Source organism: Bos javanicus, chromosome 1, assembly GCF_032452875.1.
Source record: "Bos javanicus breed banteng chromosome 1, ARS-OSU_banteng_1.0, whole genome shotgun sequence".
NCBI lineage: Eukaryota > Metazoa > Chordata > Mammalia > Artiodactyla > Bovidae > Bos > Bos javanicus.
In genome coordinates, this window is record NC_083868.1 from 14,475,287 (window position 1) to 14,497,105 (window position 21,819).

The following is a 21,819-nucleotide window of genomic DNA, read 5'->3' on the forward strand; positions in this document are numbered from 1 at the left end:
TTGATTTATTTACTTATCCATGCAGCTTATGGGAAATGATGTGCATTTGGCCATAACATCTTTCTTAATCCCTCCGTTTGAAAATGTAGACTATAACAATTAAATAATCTCTCCATGGATGGAAATGATAACTATAATCATTGCATGCTGTCAGCCACAATGTTAAATAAATATGCAGGTTAAAAGAATTAGGGTTTATTGTTACAGTATTAGTGACTCCATTTCAATTGCTTTATTTTGAGATTCCTAGGGGTCCTGCGGAACCATATGAAAAAAGCGTCTGCAATTGTGATTTCTCATAGCAATCCATGAAACACATGTTAAACAAAGCAAATATTTCTACGTTCATATTAAATAAATTAATGTGGAAAAATACATGGTGAATAGAATACTATGAGTTGCTAAAAAGTTTACTAAAAATATGAGCTAATTTACTATAGTTTCTCAATATATTAATTATAAATTACTGCCATAAATATTTTTTAACTATTAAAACCATTTATTTTTCTTTCTTAGATCTGGCTAGAAACTGAACTTATTATAAACAAATGTCACCATTTTAGAGAACAAAACTTGAAATATAAGGATATTTGCTCTTTATCCATTTAGATGTAGACATAAACTCTTAAGTAATTGATAAACATCATAAAGTTTTTCAGTGCATTTTATGGCAGGCTTAACCCATATAGATGCAGTTTTTAAAATTTAAAATTTATGCATATATAAGTTTTTTAACTATTGGCATATTTATTGATATAACTGTTGATGTAGTTACTTATTAACATCTTAATATTTACTAATTGTGTTACATTCATAATGCCAATAGTAAGTTGAATATTCTACCCATTGCTTTCAATTTATTATTAGTAAAACACTGAATTGAAGTTCCATATAAACTTCTGAATATTCTTTCAACCCTCAAAGGGCCTTCTCTTGTTAACATAAAATGGGGTAACCTTCTAGTTTCTCCAAAACTATATTTTTTGCATGCAAGTTGTATAAACACCTTTCTCATTTTGCTTTATTTTTCTCATTTAGTATTTTCTCTTGTTAATAGCATAATATAAACAGGTAATGAATCATTAAATGTTTTGTTTCTCATTTATGTGCTTCATATCTCTCTATTACAGTTCACATGTTTCAAACAAATTGCCTGGGATATGGTATTTACAATCTTTTCATTTAGGTTGAATTGTTTAGACAATTTAAAAACAGTGTCTACCAATAATAAGCAGTATAAATGGGCAACATCAATCAGAATTAAAGAATAGTACTTGAAAGCTTTTTAAGTTTCTCAAATTGGCAAAATATGAAAAGGAAACATTTTAATGCATATATTAATTGACTTAAGTATGAAAGAGATGACAGTGGTACACTGTTGGCAGAAATGTAAGTTGTTAATTTTCTGTGTTTCAATTTACAAAATTTTAAAGCATTAATAACCTTAATATCTGTGAAGATAGATATCATTAACTTCTCTTTCTGAATAATCTTCAAAATGAATAATAACAAAAAGTGTATCCCTAAGATCTATAGTACACCATCATTTACACACTAAAAATATTTGAGTGTATTCAGATAGATACAACATAGACATAATAATATTTAGAACGAATGTTTAAATGAAGGGTCAGATAAAATCATCACATGAAAAAAAACTGAAGTCTTTAAAGAAAATCATATTAGGTTGGTGCAAACATAAGTGTGGTTTCAGAACATGAATTTGAAATTATAACTAGGTTCAAACATATCTTTTTTAATCAAAGTAGGAACCATTATGATCAACACATATTTGTCAATGAGAAGTAAGTTTTTTTTTTTTAATTCCTCTAGCATAAAAATCTGTATTTTAGGGTTCACCAACTCTTGGAAAGCATTTTCTGCCTCCTGCTGGTTGTAGAAGTGTTTTCCCTGCACAGAGTTGTCCAAATGCTTGAAGAAGTTGTAGTCCATTGATGGGAGGTCAGGTGATTATGGTAGATGAGGCAAAATGTTACAGCCCAATTCACTCAACTTTTGAAGTGTTGGTTGTGCCACACACAGTTGGACGTTGTCATGGAGAAGAATTAGGCCCTTTCTGTTGACCAGTGTTGGCTGAAGGCATTGCATGAAGGCATGCACCTCATCAATTAGCTGAGCATACTTCTCAGATGTAATGGTTTCACCAGGATTCAGAAAGATGTGGTGGATCAGAGTGCACCAGACCACCAAACAATGACCATGACCTTATTTGGTGTGTGTTTGGCTTTGGGAAATGCTTGAAGTGTCTTCTCAGTCCAACCACTAGCTGGTCATTTCTGCTAACTGTGTAAAATCCACTTGTTGTCGCACATCACAAACCATTCAAGAAATTGTGTGCTGTTGTTACATAGAATAAGAGAAGATGACACTTCAAAATGATGATTTATTTGATTTGCAATCAGCATATGAGGCACCCACTTATTGCACTTTTTCACATTTCCAGTTTGCTTCAAATGCTGTACAACCATAAAATGGTCAATGTTGAGTTCTTTGGCAACTTCTCATATAGTTGTAAAAGGATCAACTTCAAAAATGGCTCTCAGTTATTATTGTCAGTTTCTAATGGCTGGCCACTGTGCTACTTATCTTCAAAGCTTTCATCTCCTTTGCAAAATTTCTTAAACCACCACTGCACTGTCCACTTGATATGACTGTAAAATACTCTGATTGCATGAAGTAGAAGCTGAAATCAAGATTCCTGGGAGAAATATCAATAACCTAAGATATGAAGATGACATAACCCTAATGGCAGAAAGTGAAGAGGAACTAAAGAGCCTCTTGATGAAGGTGAAAGAGAGTGAAAAAGCTGGCTTAAAACTCCACATTCAAGAAGTGAATATCATGGCATCCAGTTCCATTACTTCCTGGAAATTTGATGGGGACACAATGGAAACAGTGAGAGACTGTTTTATCTTGAGCTTCAAAAATCACTGCAGATGGTGACTGCAACCATGAAATTAAGACCATTGCTCCTTGGAAGAAGATCTGTGATAAAACTTGACAGCATATTAAAAAACAGAGACATCACTTTGCTGACAAAGGTCCATATAGTCAGAGTTATGGTTTTTCCAGTAGTCATGTATGGATGTGAGAGTTGGACCATAAAGGAGGCTGGGTATCAAAGAATTGATTGCTTTTGAGTTGTTGTGCTGGAGAAGACTCTTAAGAGTCCCTTGGACAGTGAGGGGATCTTAAATCCATATATGACTCCTGGAAAACCTGGACTTTGGTGGCAAAGTAATGCTGAATTAAATTCACCCATTCCAGTTCATTTTAGTTCACTGATTCCTAAAATGTTGATGTTCGTCTTGCCGTCTGCTGTTTGATGACTTCTGTTTTACCTTGATTCATGGATCTAACATTCTGGTTCTTATGCAATATTGTTTATTATAGCGTTGGACTTTATACTTTCACCACCAGATACATTCACAACTGGGTGTCATTTCTGCTTCTGCTCAGCCTCTTCATTCCTTCTGGAGCTATTTCTCTGCTCTTCTCCAGTACCATATTGGGCACCTACCAACTTAGGGAGTTCATCTCTCAGTGTCATAACTTTTTGCTTTTTCATATTGTTCATGGGACTCTCAAGGCAAGCGTGATGAAGTGGTTTGCTATTGTCTTCTTCAGTAGACCACATTTTGTCAGAACTCTCCACCATGACCCTTCCATCTTGGGTGGCTCTGTATGGCATGGTTCTTAGTTTCATTGAGTTAGGCAGGGCTGTGATCCATGTGATCAGTTTGGTAGTTTCCTGTGATTGTGGTTTTCATTCTGTCTGCCCTCTGATGGATGAGGATGAGATTTGTGGAGCTTCCTTATGGGAGTGACTAGCTTTTGGGAAAATGGATCTTGCTCTGGTAGGCAGGCCATGCTCACCAATTTTCTGTTGATGGGTAGGGCTGTGTTCCCTCCCTGTAGTTTTGCCTGAGGCCTAACTATGGTAAGGGTAATGGTGGTAATGGAGGTAATGACCTCCTTCAAAAGGACTTATGCCAGCATGCTGTGGCTCCCAGGACTGTTATAGTCAGTGCCCCTGACCCCATGGCAGACCACTGTCAACCCATGCCTCTGCTGGAAACTCCTGGGCATTCACAGGCAAGTCTGGCTCAGTCTCTTGTGGGGTCACTACTCTTTTCTCCTGGGTCCCGGTGTGCCCAAGGTTTTGTTGTGTTGTCTAAGGGTGTGTTTCTTTAGCCCTGTGGAAGTTGTGTAATCAAATCCCACTGGCCTTCAAAGTCAAATTCTCTGAGGGTTCTCAGTTCCTTTGCTGAATTCACAGTTTGGGAAATCTGTTGTGGGCCCTAAAACTTTTGCAACTTTTGCTAGTTAATTCTTCTATTTAATATCACTGGTAACAGAAGGCTAACTGGAGAACTGTTGGTCATTTTGGTTGGTTGGTTTCTACTGTGTCTTATTCATTATGATACTCCCTCACCTCTATACCAGAGAAGGCAATGGCACCTCACTCCAGTATCTTGCCTGGAAAATCCTATGGATGGAGGAGCTTGGTGGGCTGCAGTCCATGGGGTCGCTAAGAGTTGGACACGACTGAGCGACTTCCCTTTTCACTTTTCACTTTTATGCATTGGAGAAGGAAATGGCAATCCACTCCAGCGTTCTTTCCTGAAGAATCCCAGGGATGGGGGAGACTGGTGGGCTGCCGTCCATGGGGTTGGACAGAGTCGGACACAACTGAAGCAACTTAGCAGCAGCAGCACATCTATACTCTCCATTTATCTTACTCATTGATTCCCATAGAAGTTTTTATTTTTAACCATACTATATCATGCAGCTATATATTGAATTTCCTGTCTCTCCTTAATCAAAACAGAAGTCCTGTGAATGTAAGGGTTATTTTTCCTTTGTTGTTTACCAGAGGATGCCTAGAATCTTGAAAAGTATTTAGAATATAGTTAGTACTCAAATAATGTTTGCTGAATTGATAATGGATGTCAGCCTATTTCATGATATGAGTTTTTTGGTTTTTTACTTGTTTGCAAACATGTTTATATGAACTTCATCTAGAAAATTCTAACAAATCTGTTTGAGGAGTTACTATTCTAGAGAAAAATTTTGAATAAGGTTGTGGACTGTCTGTATCCCTTTTAGATAACTGTGTCATTTTTGGGTCCTTTGCATGTGCTTATGTGTGAATTCTAATTCTAAATTCATGAGTCCCAACCCCTGTTTAAGGATTGTCAGAGAGAATCATCTCATTCACCCATCACCTAGTGGCACTGTCACTTCTCTATCACTTTTTGAACATGTCACTTTTGTTTTTTGATTTTGTGTTTTTTCTGGTAGACTTTCACTGAGAGTTTTCTTGTACATATCAACTGCTTTTTATAAACTGGACTTATACCTCATTTCTTGTTTTCAGAACAATCATGGAAGATTTTCCTGTTGTGACACTCGGACTGGTAGTTGTCCAGTGGTAAAAACTGGCTTCAGTACCCACTTTGAATTCTTATAAATGCTTCCTATTTGGCAACTGAGAATTTTCCCTACTTTCTTGAAATCTCAGGTATGATTTGTAAATAACCTTTAAAAGAAATTAAAAATAACCCCATCTTAGCATTTAGTTGTTTACATCAGTAAATTTTTTTTAGTTAATTAACTAAATATTGTTGGATTTAGGGATTAGAGCAAAAAGCATAAAATTATAGAAAAATTCATTAAGGGCCATTCTAGTTTATATTCCTTCTCTCATCTATGTATTTCATTGTCATTATCTTAGACACATCGCATCAATGGAGAGAGACAGATTTCAGTTTATCCTATAACTTTCTCCCATTCGGAACACTACTTATATTTCTCATGGTCTTCAATGTGAAATAAAACAAATTAGAATATTTATAATCTTTAAGAAATACTCTTACTTGGTGGGAAGCCAAGTTGTGTTTTCCCTTACCTTGCTTAAGATAGTCACTATACACTGGAATGCTTTGAAAATATCTTGAAGAATTTATCTGTCTTCTTAATATTCAGCCAGGTCTCAGTTCAGTTCAGTTCAGTCTCTCAGTCGTGTCGGACTCTTTGCGACCCCATGAATCGCAGCACACGAGGCCTCCCTGTCCATCACCAACTCCTGGAGTTTACCCAAACTCATGTCCATCGAGTCAGTGGTGCCATCCAGCCATCTCATCCTCTGTCGTCCCCTTCTCGTCCTGCCCCCAATCCCTTCCAGCATCAGAGTCTTTTCCAATAGGTCAACTCTTCACATGAGGTGGCCAAAATATTGGAGTTTCAGCTTCAGCATCAGTCCTCCCAAAGAACACCCAGGACTGATCTCTTTTAGGATGGACTGGTTGAATCTCCTTGCAGTCCAAGGGAGTCTCAAGAGTCTTCTCCAACACCACAATTCAAAAGCATCAATTCTTTGCCACTCAGCCTTCTTCACAGTCCAACTCTCACATCCATACATGACCACTGGAAAAACCATAGCCTTGACTAGACAGACCTTTGTTGGCAAAGTAATGTCTCTGCTTTTGAATATGCCATCTAGGTTGGTCATAACTTTCCTTCCAAGGAGTAAGTGTCTTTTACTTTCATGGCTGCAATCACCATCTGCAGTGATTTTGGAGCCAAAAATATAAAGTCTGACACTGTTTCCACTGTTTCCCCATCTATTTCCCATGAAGTGATGGGACCGGATGCCATGATCTTAGTTTTCTGAATGTTGAGCTTTAAGCCAACTTTTTCACTCTCCACTTTCACTTTCATCCAGAGGCTTTTTAGTTCCTCTTCACTTTCTGCCATAAGGATGGTGTCATCTGCATACCTGAGGTTATTTCCAGGTCTATCTGACATAAATTGACTCCTTGATTGGCTATGAATTTATGAAATTAGTTGTGTTTTGATCATGGAAGTCTGAAAAGATGTTCTAAGCAAAAGCAAAGAAATAATGCTTTACTTTATGGTTAACACTATAATTCAGTTTCTCATAGAAGCAAAAAGAATGTTAGGTTTATTTGGATATAATTTTTAGAATTCTCAATTTAGAAGTCCATTGAGTTGTTAAATAGATTATACTTACACTCTGTCCCAAAACAATGAAAGGCAAATGAAAGTAGCCAAGTGTATTTTAGAGTTTATATTTAAAATTTACTTTGAAATATATAGTTCACATCTTTTTCAAAGACATTTTACTCTTCAGTGTGAACAAATTTCTATTAGTATTTGGATACTCTAGGGGAAAACGGATTTGTCTTTAATTTTATTCTCTGTTTTATTTAATGTTCAAAGCAATGGAATAAAAAAATATCAGCAGATATTGGAAGCATAGTTTCTAACAATTTGGAAGTATAGTTTTATTGAGATTTAAATTAAAATTTCAAACCCTGCTTAGACTCTCTGTTCATACAATTAATTGTTCACACTCTGTTCGCAAGTTAGATGTCACCATTTTTAATTTAAAAATAAAATATGTAGCCAAAAATAACATTCAAATTCAAATTAAAAATTACCCACTTGGGGAAAGAAGTCACATGAGTGTGGAATTGTAGGATATAATTTTTGGTAATTCATTCTTTATAGGTATTTCAACAATAATTTATAGTTTAAATTACCTCCTTAATACATTCTTAGCGTTGCTTGTTTTTCTCTCTCCTATTCCCTAACAATGTTTTCTTTCAGTTAAATCACAAAATAAAACTTAAAAAAAAAAAAAATCTATCTATGCCAGTCTAGCATCTGAAATAAATCATCCCAGAATTACATAAATAACAAGCTCACTATAAATATGCATGATTTCTTTATCAAGCACATTAAGATTATAGACTTAATTTTCCTACTTTAGACATTTTAGTGGATGAAAGACTTGAATTTTCCATTACTTATACTGTGATATCTCAACAATTTCATAATTTGTATCTGAATTTCCTGCCTAGTAATAAATTATTATAATGAAAAGGTAGAATAACATTACAGTTATTTTCTCATAGAACACTGCCCAAAACTTATAAAAAATAAGCACTTGTTTCTAGATACATATTTTTATTTTTACATTGTTTCTTCCAATTCTTCATCTACTTTCCATTTTTCCACTCTTCTTGATAATCATTTCTCCTAAGAATATTTTAAAAATAATAGTAGAAGATTTTTTCTTTCAATGAAGTATTGCATGTATTTTAAAATTAGGGATGAACTAAACCACAGGAAATGGTAAACAAATGAGAAATTGCATCTTGATTTTATGTAATATTTGTATAAAAGTAAATGTTTTTGTAACATATGTGTATATAAAAAGTGTAAACATGATAGGTTGGTTTAAAAGAAAATTGTAATTTCTCATTTTAAAGAAAATAATAGGATCATAGAGTCAATAAGCCATATAAAAAGGCCACAGAAATTGCATTTTAAACAGGAAATGAATGTTGATAGGATCGTTTGATTGTGATGATTATTCAATACAAAAGGATATTAGAAAGTCTGTAAATTTAATTTTAAAGAATTAATAATGTGAACAGAATGTCTGCTGGGAATGTTTTAGTTTTGGAGAAGATAAGGCTGATACCAGGGTATCTGAACTTCCTACTAAATATAGGTATTGATGTTCACTTGGAAATAATTTCACACAACAACTATTCTTTACAAGAATTTTTCTATAACATCCCTAATGGGAAAACATCTGAATTCCAAAGGATAATTGGGCAACTGAACATAATTGTTCTCAGTTTGAAAGGGTTTTTATCAAAATCAATAACCACAAATGCTGCTAGTAAAAGTGAAGATGATAGTTTGCTTGACAGATTTAATCTTTTTTTTTCCCTTTGTCAAACAAGAAAATCAGCACTTTACTTTGTACCCTTTCTTTCAAGGGCACAGCAGGCAGATTTTAGCTAATATCCCTTTATTATGGAAATAGTTCTGTCTGTTACTCTGACTGTCAAAAAGGTTGTGATATTATTTATTTTTACATGGTTCAGTGTTTGAAAAACATTCTGTTTGAGAAAGAACATGAGATGACTGGACAGAGAGATGAAAAGAGTGAGAAATCATTTGAATTCAGAAAGTGATTTGAGATAGAAGTCTAGATATCTGTATATCTCTTCTAAGTTACTAACATTAGACGTGAGTACTTTTAAGAATTTTGTAATTATATGTTAACTAATGTCTATGTGCAAAGGATTGTGGGTGATAGTACTAATTTGAATTTTGTTAGGTTCATTTTGAGATAGCATATATGCTGAAATTACTTAGTCTGAGATGAGAATAGAAAGCTGTTGCTATTTTCTTATGAAGCAAATCCAAATGAAATAAGAAAATTATTAAGCACAGTAAAGCTACTGATGAAAATATAATCATTGACTAATATATGGTGATGGACAGGGAGGCCTGGTGTGCTGCAATTCATGGGGTTACAAAGAGTTGGACACAATTGAGCAACTGAACTGAATATATAGTATATCTGTTTATGAAGTTAATTTAAGTGTAAAAGTAAAATCATAAAATTAATATACAGTTTCATTTTGGCTTTGGACTAAATTCTTATTTCTCAATGATAAAGTCATTGTCGCTACCAAAATAAGTTCACTTTCCTTAGATAAGTCATCTTTTTTTTTTTTTTCCATTTTTATCTTTTTGTTTTTAGAATATGGTCATTCATGACACAATCATTCTGTTAAAAATACAAATGCTCTGTCATCTTCTAAAAGCTCTTTATGTATATGTGGGAGTTTTTTGATTTATAGAACGTGGTTTGCCAAGCTAAGACTCTTAAAATAATCATTTGGACACATGTAAACCTTTATCCCTGTCTATTCTATGTTATCATTGCTTTAATGGTAGCAAAGCAACCCGTTGAAGTATGTCCAACAGAAGACCTTGAATGCAACCTAGTCTCTAGTTATTGTCTAGCCATGAAACCACCAGAAAGACTGAATATTTCTGATGCTTTGGGTGTCTTTTTCCAAAGAGTATTATACTTCTTCCTTCAGGAAGCACATGCAGTTTAATTTAAAAATTATGATAAAGGAGGGTAGATAGAGATAGTTGGGTGGATTGATCTTTTGAAAAGAACAAGCATAATTTTGACAATTTTGCACAGTATTTTAAACATTGATAGTTAAGGGAATATTTATAATAGGTGAAAATAAAGCTTCATGGAGCTCTGTTTCTGGTTATAGAGGCATGAAATTAGATAATTCCCTGATACAAATAATATATTTTAAAATGTAGTGCATTATTTAGCACCACTATTTCCATACACTGGATAATAGAGAATTCTTTACTCATGAGGGACTGCTACGTCTTATGTTAAGTATGGCAAATTTGTCACCATTTTCCCATCTTCTCCCCAAGTTTAAATAATAAAAACTTTATTAGCCAGGTTCAGGTGTTACAGAACATGTGGACATTGAAAGAGCAGATTTTAGAATTCTGAGAGCTGTAAAGAGGTTGAAATAATTTCTGACAGATCTTGCATGTTCATGGAAAAACCCAGAGCCCAGTGAAAAACAGAAGGTCTGAGGGGGCGGTCACTAGAATCAAAATGTCAACTTAATGGTATGTCAGTCACGTACAGAATTCTCATGTCTTTCCTTGATAATCAGATAATTCAGATAATCACTGCTATGATTTCTGGAACTGTCAATCAGTTTGAATTTTTGTACAACCTGTGATCTTTTTGCATAGATTCTTTCACTCAGCATAACTATTTTGATTTATTATATTGTTTCATGTATCAACATTTTAATCATGTTTTTAATTTCAGAGGTATATCTTCTCATATGGATAAACCACAATTTATTTGTGGTGGGATGTTTGAGATACTCCTGAATAACTTAGCAGGGTATGAGATCCTTCTTTATGGGTATCCACATTCTTTCATTTTATTCAAACAATTAAATAACACAGATTGCCAATGTGGATTGTTTGTTTGAATTACCCAAAGGGTCACATAAACAGGTTGATTCTGAAATGTTTAGACAAATTTACATTGCCAAGGATCTATTAAGTAAAAAGAGTTTTATTCAGAGTATTTTTAACTTATGCAGATTATATTTTAGTCACAAAGCAGTTGCAGATACTCTTACATCAGGAGTATTATTAATAAAACACTTATTCATGCAGCCAAATTGGCCAATAGAGATTATGAAACCTAAAATTTGAAGGAAAATAGGTCACACAGTTCTGAACTATCCCAAATAAAACCAAGGATCAGCTACTGGCAAAGAATTAGCTTCAGATGATTACAATAATTTGAATAATCATGAAGTACAATCACTAATTCTAGTGACCTCTAAAGGAGGGAACTTGAATTTATTAAGTTAATAAAAGCATTTGTAAACCACTTTAAGAAAAAAAAAAGTTTCATCTCTTGTTAATAGGAAAGGAAAAGTAGAAATAATTTTAGGTAACTTCCCAGGTGGTGCTAGTGGTAAAGAACCCTCCTGCCAAAAAAATAAAAAAGAACCCTCCTGCCAATGCAGGTTAGACATAAGAGATGCAGGTTCAATCCCTGGGTTGAGAAGATCCCCTGGAGGAGGGCACAGCAACCCACTCCAGTATTCTTGCATGGATAATCCCATGGATAGAGGAGCCTGGCAGGTTGCAGTCCATAGGGTCACACAGAGTTGGATACTGAAGCTACTTAGTATGCAGCACATTCCATAAAGAACAAGGGTGATGTGACCCAAGGAAGAAAGAGGAGATGGTAGCCTAACTGACATGTATAATGTCAGACTCTTTTAAATTATAGTGCAATTAAAATTCAAAATAACCTCTATTTTTCATCTTTAAATGATTTACTTGGTTATCTTATATTAATATTAAATGTTATATCTCCTTTTACATATTTAATCATTCTTTTGTTGAATAATGACCTTTTGTCTATAGTACTACCCATGTATCCTACACACCAAATGCTGTATTTTCAGATACCTGGTAGAATTGCAAATATATTACAAGTTGAACTTTCCTCAATTTTTAAATCATGTATTAATAGTTCATGTTTAAACTTGCTTTTTGTTTTGTGAATTGTATATGCGTCATCAAAATTAGCAAATTCTACTATTCCATGTATAAAATGATGAACTATAGAAAAGTATAAGTATTGATTCTAAATTGATACTTGGGAAGAAAACTATTTTAGATTCATTACTATTAAATTCCCTTTTCACTGCATAATAAAACAAAGTGTACATGGCCTCATTGTTCTGTATATGATTAAATTAATTATGCCATATTACTTTTTAATAGATATTTCAAACCAATATTTTGCATAAGAATTTGAAATGTCAGATTATAAATATTTATTTTTTTTCTTTTTTTTTAAATTTAATTTTATTTTTTAACTTTACAATATTGTATTGGTTTTGCCACATATCGAAATGAATCCGCCACAGGTATACATGTGTTCCCCATCCTGAACCCTCCTCCCTCCTCCCTCCCCATACCATCCCTCTGAGTCGTCCTACTGCACCAGCCCCAAGCATCCAGTATCGTGCATGGAACCTGGACTGGCGACTCCTTTCATATATGATATTATACATATTTCAATGCCATTCTCCCAAATCATCCCACCCTCTCCCTCTCCCACAGAGTCCAAAAGACTGTTCTATACATCAGTGTCTCTTTTGCTGTCTCATATACTGGTTGGATATTATAACGGTACCTTTTTCATTGTTATTACTGTAGCAATGTCAGAAAACTATATCGCTGTTGAATTTTCTAAACTTGACCTAAAGATAAAAGAAGCTTGCCTCTTTTTTTAATAATAATATGACAATATTATTCACTTTCAAAAATAAATTCATTTCAGTAAATATTCAGAGCAACTATATCTTCAGGGGTATTTGGACAGTGCCTCAGTGGCATTGTTAAGTGGAAGTGGCACGTGTAGAAACTGGCTCTCTGCTGATGTTAAGCACATCTTATTTTTCTTTTGTATCAGTAAAGATTTTTAAGTATTAACCTTTCCTACAGTAGTCAGATGAAATGTTTCTTAGTTATTCTAAGTAGATTAGCAAAGAAAGACAAATATGTGCGCCTGTCCAATTTCTAACTTATTTTAGTCAGAAACAAATCGAAATGTAAACCAGATCCTGACAAAACCAAGAATTTTTAAGTAAGCCAATTCATTCTTAGTGTTCCCCCAGGGATCTACCCTCTTCACCATATAATTCCTAATCTGTTTGAAAACCACCCAACCTTTAGTTCCTAGCTGCTATATTTCATTGCTGGAGACAGCTGTAGAGTAAATCAAGCATCAAATAGACTGTAATTCACCCACCTTTACACTGGTGTGCTTTTACTGCAAGGTTATATAGATGTCATGGAATTACTTGATTAGCATTCTTTGAGGGTGAGCAGTAGTTCAGTGTAAACTCATGAAGCTGAACTGAATCAATAAAGTTTGGTTGACATAAAAATGAACTTTATTGAACCCTATAGAGTAGTGCCTATGACAAAATTGAGATAAAGAAAGAAATGTAAAATATATTATTTTGTATTTTACTGTGAATAATGTTGAGATTGAATTTGTAATACCTTTCTTTACTGAAAAAAAAAAAAAAAAGGTACTGCCATACATTTTTATACAGCCCTAGTATAGACTTCAGGAGGTAGAGGTGATGATATGCCTGAAATGTTTGAAATGTTTGATAAGCAAAACTCCTGGAGATTAAGAAAGCCAAAGTGTGGCAGAATAATTCAGAATATCTAATTCATATTTGGGCTTGCCTTGTGGCTTAGCTGTTAAAGAATCCACCTGCAATGCGGGAGGCCTGGGTTTAATCCCTGGGTTGGGAAAACCCTTTGGGGAAGGGAAAGGCTACCCACTCCAGTATTCTGGCCTGGAGAATTCCATGGACTTTATAGTCCATGTGATAGCAAAGAATAAGACACAACTGAGAGGCTTTCACTTTCCTTTCAATTTATATTTATATAAAATTGCATCCTCTTGGTTTTCTTTGCATATTGGCTCTGTTTGCTCATTTCTAACCAAATTTGTGAACTGATGTAGCTCAATGTTCCAAATTGTACATATTAGAAATCCAAGCAGAGAATAGGCAATCTAAGCTTCAGTTTAGAAGTTTCCAGGAAAAGATTCCCACACCAAATCAATAATCCCATACCTAATCAACTGTCTCCAATAAATAGTTGAATCTGAAAGTAACAGATCATATATGAAATAATTGGACTTCCCTGGTATGATAAAGAATCTGCCTGCAATGTGGGAGACCTAGCTTCAGTCCCAGAGTTGGGAAAATCCCCTGGTTAAGGGAATGGCAACCCAATTCAGTATTCTTGCCTGGAGAATCCCCATGGAGAGAAGAGCCTGGTAGGCTACAGTCCATGGGGTCACAAAGAGTCAGACATGACTGAGCGACTAAGCACAGCACACATAGGAAATATTGATATATTTGGAGCAAGAAGAAAGCACAATTACCAGAATGAAAGGAATACTGCTGCTTCAGGAAAGAAGGACTGTAGGGTAGAAAAAAGAAAAAGCCAAGAAAAACAGCAATACAGTATACTAACGCATATATATGGAATTTAGAAAGATAGTAACAATAACCCTGTGTACGAGACAGCAAAAGAGACACTGATGTATAGAACAGTCTTATGGACTCTGTGGGAGAGGGAGAGGGTGGGAAGATTTGGGAGAATGGCATTGAAACATGTAAAATATCATGTATGAAACGAGTCGCCAGTCCAGGTTCAATGCACGATACTGGATGCTTGGGGCTGGTGCACTGGGACGACCCAGAGGGATGGTATGGGGAGGGAGGAGGGAGGAGGGTTCAGGATGGGGAACACATGTATACCTGTGGCGGATTCATTTTGATATGTGGCAAAACTAATACAATTTTGTAAAGTTTTAAAAATAAAAAATAAATATATATATATATTAAAAAATAAAATAAAAGGGGAAAATAAATTTAAATGGCTGTGTACACTGGTGCTACAACAAGTTGAATCCATAGCCACATGTACATTACTTGTGGATTCTAATAACAATTGTTTTCAGTCAACCTTTTCTTTTCCATTCTCCTCGATGGATAAAGTTTAAGTCATTCCTCATTGTCGTTAGTCATTCCATTGTTACCATTCTTTTTGGAGTTTTATTTGAATCCCACTTTATAGAAATTGAGGAAACAAGCTAGAACTGTATTAATCAAAGGTGTAATTGCCATTTGCCACGGGCATTGTTTTTCTCCTTCCAGTATACCTCTCAGTATTAACCTGGTCCTTTTCAGTTATAGAGATTAATGAGGAGTTAATTTTCTTGAACCAATGGAAGTAGTGAAATAGACTACACTTCACCAAAGATACCTTTTGAATGCAATTGTATGAACATTCTTTGGCATTGCCTTTCTTTGGAACTGGATCAAAACTGACATTTTCCAGTCCTGTGGCCACTGGTGAGTTTTTTAAACCAGTTGGCATATTGAGCACTTTAACGTCATCATCTTTAGGATTTAATATAGCTTGACTGGAATTCTATTATCTCTACTAGCTTTGTTCACAGCAATGCTTCCTAAGGCCTGCTTGACTTCACAGTCCACAGTGTCTGGTTTTAGGGGAGTGGCCACATCATTATTGTTTTCTGGGTCATGAAGATAATTTTTTTTATATTTCTCTGTATTCTTGGCACCTCTTAATTTCTTCTGCTTCTGTTAGGTGCTTACCATTTCTGTTCTTTATTGTGCCCATCTTTGCATGAAATGTTCCCTTGGTGTCTTCCATTTTCTTGAAGAGATATCTAGTTTTTCCCATTCTATCGTTTTCCTGTATGTCTTTGCTTTGTTCACTTAAGGTTTTCTTATCTCTCCTTGCTGTTCTCTAGGGAAAAAAAAAATAAGTGAAAGAGTTAGTCACTCAGTCATGTCCGATTCTTTGTGACCCCATGAACTATAGCCCACCAGGCTCCTCTGTCCATGGACTTCTCCAGGTAAGAATACCAGAGTGGGTTGCCGTTTCCTTCTTCAGGAGATCTTCCCCAGCCCGTCAGGGATCAAGCCTGGGTCTCCCACAGTGCAGGCAGACTCTTTACCATCTGAGCCACCAGGGAAGTTTTGGTTCTCGGGTATATCTTTCCTTTTTCCCTTTGCCTTTCGCCTCTCTTATTTTTTCATCTATTTATAAGGCCTCCTCAGACAACCACTTTGCCTTCTTGCATTTCTTTTTCTAGGGGATGGTTTTGGTCACCACCTCCTGTACAGTGTTCTGGACCACTGTCCATAGATCTTCAGGCCCTCTATCTACCAGATCTAATCCCTTGAATCTATTTGTCACCTCCACTGTATAATCATAAGGGATTTGATTTAGGTCATACCTGAATGGTCTAACGGTTTTTCCTACTTTTATTCAATTTAAGCCTGAATTTTGCAATAAGGAACTCATAATCTGAGCCACAGTCAGCTCCAGGTCTTGTTTTTTGCTGACTATATAGAGCTGCTTCATCTTTGGCAGCAAAAAATATAATCAATCTGATTTCAGTGTTGACCATCTGGTGATGTCTATGTGTAGAATTGTCTATTGTGTTGTTGAAAGAGGCTGTTTGCTAAGACCAGTGCATTCTCTTGGCAAAACTTTGTTAGCTTTTGTCCTGCTTCATTTTTTACTCCAAGCCAATCTTGCCTGTTACTACAGGTACCTCTTGACTTCCTACTTTTGCATTCTAGTCCCCTATGAGGAGAAGGACATCTTTTTTTTTTTTTTTTTTCCAATGTTAGTTCTAGAAGGTCTTATAGGTTTTCATAGGACTGTTCAATTTCAGCTTCTTTGGCATTATTTGTTGTGGCATAGATTTTATTGGCCACCTCATGCGAAGACTTGACTCATTGGAAAAGACTCTGATGCTGGGAGGGATTGGGGGCAGGAGGAGAAGGGTACGACAGAGGATGAGATGGCTGGATGGCATCACCGACTCGATGGATGTGAGTCTGAGTGAACTCCAGGAGTTGGTGATGGACAGGGAGACTTGGCATGCTGCGATTCATGGGGTACAAAGAGTCAGACACGACTAAGCAACTGAACTGAACTGAACTGAGACTTTAATTACTGTGCTGTTGAATGGTTTGCCTTGGAAACAAACTGAGATCATTCTGTCAATTTTTTTTTTTTTTCTGATATTGCACCCAAGTACTGTATTTCAAACTCTTTTGTTGACTATGAAGGTTGCTCTATTTCTACTAAAGGGATTCTTGCCCACAGTAGAGTAGTGGTCATCTGAATTAAATTCACCCATTCCCATCCATTTTAGTTCACTGATTTCTGAAATGTCCATGTTTACTCTTGCCCTCTCTTGCCTGGAGTTTGTTAGAAATGGAGACTATCATGTCCTACTTCAGGTCTATAAAGTCAGATTTTAATAAAATAAAAGTTTACTACAATGGGATTGGTGATGGACAGGGAGGCCTGGCGTGCTGCGATTCATGGGGTCGCAAACAGTCGGACAAGACTGAGTGACTGATCTGATCTGATCTGATAATGGGATTACACTGACTTCAGAGTTAAGGGAAGGTAACTGTGTATACTATTCTACCACCATCTCAAATACCTATTAATTAACATAGCCCACTTTGGAAATATGTGATCTTTTCTACCTTATGTGATCTTTTTTTCTGTTTTCTGATATTGTATCTTCACATCTTCAAAAGTTCTCACCTGGATAATTATAGAGGGCCTCTTAATTTTTAGCTGATAATAATCTGAATTCCTCAAATAATTTCATACCATTAACTCCATTATAGTATCCTTAAATATTATCATTAATTGATTGATGGATTGCATTGTGAAAATACAACATCATAATTAAAGCTGTATTTCTCAATAATTTTCAGGTGAAAAGATTAAATGACTTTTATTAGCAGACACATCTTTCATGATCTGGTCCCTTCCTAACTTTGACAAACCCATCCAATGATATAGCCCAGTGATGCACTTTCCAGGAAATTTTGACTTAATTCATTCTGTGAATCTACCTGACAGCCTTTATTTCTCAAAGACAGCTTTTTACCTCATAATGTTCCTTAGTCCTCCATGATTTAATTATAGTGCCACCTTTATAATGACCTCAGTAAACTGGATACACAATTCCTGAGTGGACCAATAGCATGTTATTAGAATTGCTGAAAAAGAGTATTTACTATTATTTTTCATCTAGGAAATTCAAATTTATGTAGAATAGGAAGTAAATGTATGGTCATCTTTTCATCCTAAATCATATCATAAACTGAACTTATCACCAAATTGATCATAAAATGTATGTATAAATTAAAACATTTTTTTTGTATTAACCAGAGATTGTTTGTTTTTGTTTTTGTTTTTTTCCCCATGCTCGGGAATATAGTCAGGTATTACTGGGTTTACTTAAAGTGACTTTAGTGATCCCTGTCTCTTGGTATCTACACCCTTGTTTTATCTCGTCCTGTTTGCATTGAGTTGAGTTGGCTGTCTGGTGACTTGTTTTTAAGCAATAAAATATGGCACAGTGGATAAGATATCATATATGTAATTGGGATACATAAGGTTGTACTTTATAATGTGACTGAAATAGCTCAATTGGGAGACCATTAGCCTGAAGATTGTGACTTTCTAAGACTCCCTGTTGCTTTCCTGGCTACCCAGTTTGGTGAAGCAAAGTTAGAGAAATCCTTATGCCAAGGAACTGAGGGCAATCTTCATTCCCTGCATTCCAAGAATCAGAAACAGCAGTCTGCAGTCTCTAGGAACTGAATTCTGTCAGCAACAATATACACTTTGAAGTGGATCCTTTTCCAGGCCATCTTTCAGTTTAGAGGCCAGCTCTTGATGACAGACTCTGCATCTTGTGACAGTCTAAAGAAGGGGATGTAGCTAAGCTGTGCCCAGATTCCTGACCCACAGAATCTGTGACATGATAAATGTGTGATGTTATAAGATGCTATTTTTGTCATAATTTGTTAATGCAGACTAATAAGAGTTCTCAAAAACATTACCTTAACTAAAAACCAGGGATTTCCCTGGTAAAGAATCCACCTGAAATGCAGAATACCCTGGTTCAATTCCTGGGTCAGGAAGATTCTCTGGAGAAGGAATAGGCTACCCACTGCAGTATTCTTGGGCTTCCCAGGTGGCTCAGATAGTAAAGAATCCATCTACAGTGGAGGAGACATGGGTTCAATCTCTGGATTGAGAAGATTCCCTGCAGAAGGGAAAGGCTACCCACTCCAGTATTCTTGCCTGGAGAATTCCATGGACAGAAGAGCTTGGCAGGCTACAGTCCATGGGTTAGGAAAGAGTCAGACATAACTGAGTGACTTTCACTTCACTTCAGCTAAAAAGTGTGAGACCCTAAATAATTCAGAAATGATATTCTAGTGATATATAGCATATCAGATACGTTTGGAGTTCAGAGAATCTATATTTAATTCAATTTCAGTAACATGTGCTCAGTTGCTGTCATGTCTGACTCTTTGCGGGCCGCTGAACTGTAGCCCACCAGGCTCCTCCATCCATGGAAATTTCCAGGCAAGAATACTGAAATGGGTTGCCATTCCCTACTCCAGGGTATCTTCCTGACCCATTAATCAAACCCTTGTCTCTTGAGTCTCCTTTGGCAGGCAGATTCATTACCACTAGTACCACCTGTAAAGTCCAGTAATGGGTGTCTTGAATCCTGACAGGAATTATGTATTTAAACATGTAATCTTATGATTGTACCTGATGTGAGCATAGATGTTACTTTCCTGGTCTTCTACATATATGAGACTTTATAATTGCTCTTTAGACATTACTGACATTTTGCTATCATTCTTACTTTGATATTATTGAATTATAAATTATAAATCTAATGAGTTAAGTCATTTTTTCTCAAACATTATCTTTTCATAGAGTGTTTGTTTCTCAGGAACCAGAATAATTAAATATTTTTGAGAATTCTGAAAGATTCTGTTTATGTAGATTATCTCTAATAGTAGTTACTAAATTAGAAAGTAAAACTATTAATTTAAAGCATTAATTTTACTTGATTTAAACATAACAATAATCTTATTTCCCATAAACATGGATAATACCTTTTCCCCTGAAGATGATTGTATTTTTAAAAGTAAAATAATTGAGAATAGCAGTATCTCTTTGTTGTTGTTATTTAGTCACTCATTTATGTCTGATTCTTTTGTGACCACATGGACTGTAACCCACCAGGCTTCTCTGTCAACTGGATTTTCTGGGCAAGATTACTGAAGTGAACTGCCATTTCCTTCTCCAGGGGATCTTCCTGACCCAGGGATGAAACCCACATCATCTATATTGCAGGCAGATTCTTTACTTCTGAACCAATAGAGAAGCCCATACTATCTCTTTGCCTTTTTCAAATCTCCTGTATATAATGCTTAATATAAGAAATTTGGGTTATCAAAAGTATTTGCATTTTATCACATACTATTGCAGCCTCTGGAAATGTTCACTGGCACTAATGAGAGAACGAGAGCCTAAAGGTAAACAATGTCCAAGTACTATTAATATTAAGTATATAGTTTTGAACTTTTGGACCCACTGAAGAGTGTTAGGGCCATGAAAGACTAACAAGGCCACAGTGTTAGCTATTGATTTGACTACTCATCTATTTTCCCTTTTGTTCTAAAAACAGTAAGAAAGGATAATTTTACAAAAATTCTATTAAGAACATTTTAGAAAAATGTATCACCAGCTCATTGGCTGGGAAGATGGCAGAGGAGTAGGACGGGGAGAACACTTTCTCCCCCACAAATTCATCAAAAGAACATTGAAACGCCGAGTAAATTCCACAAAACAACTTCTGAAAGCCGGCAGAGGACATCAGGCACCCAGAAAAGCAACCCAAGTCTTCGAAAGGAGAGAGAAGAAATACAGCTCCACTCACCAGAACACCGACACAAGCTTCCCTAACCAAGAAACCTTGACAAGCCACCTGTACAAACCCACACAGAGCGAGGAAATGCCACAATAAAGAGAACTCCACAAACTGCCAGAATACAGAAAGGACACCCCAAACTCAGCAATTTAAACACGATGAAGAGACAGAGGAATACCCAGCAGGCAAAGGAACAGGATAAAAGCCCACCAAACCAAACAAAAGAGGAAGAGATAGGGAATCTACCTGATAAAGAATTCCGAATAATGATAGTGAAATTGATCCAAAATCTTGAAATCAAAATGGAATCACAGATAAATAGCTTGGAGACAAAGATTGAGAAGATGGAAGAAAGGTTTAACAAGGACCTAGAAGAAATAAAAGAGAGTCAATATAAAATGAATAATGCAATAAATGAAATTAAAAACACTCTGGAGGCAACAAATAGTAGAATAACAGAGGCAGAAGATAGAATTAGTGAATTAGAAGATAGAATGGTAGAAATAAATGAATCAGAGAGGATAAAAGAAAAACGAATTAAAAGAAATGAGGACAATCTCAGAGACCTCCAGGACAATATTAAATGCTACAACATTCGAATCATAGGGGTTCCAGAAGAAGAAGACAAAAAGAAAGACCATGAGAAAATACTTGAGGAGATAATAGTTGAAAACTTCCCTAAAATGGGGAAGGAAATAATCACCCAAGTCCAAGAAACCCAGAGAGTCCCAAACAGGATAAACCCAAGGCGAAACACCCCAAGACACATATTAATCATTTTAACAAAGATCAAACACAAAGAACAAATATTAAAAGCAGCAAGGGAAAAACAACAAATAACACACAAGGGAATTCCCATTAGGATAACAGCTGATCTTTCAATAGAAACTCTTCAAGCCAGGAGGGAATGGCAAGACATACTTAAAGTGATGAAAGAAAATAACCTACAGCATAGATTATTGTACCCAGCAAGG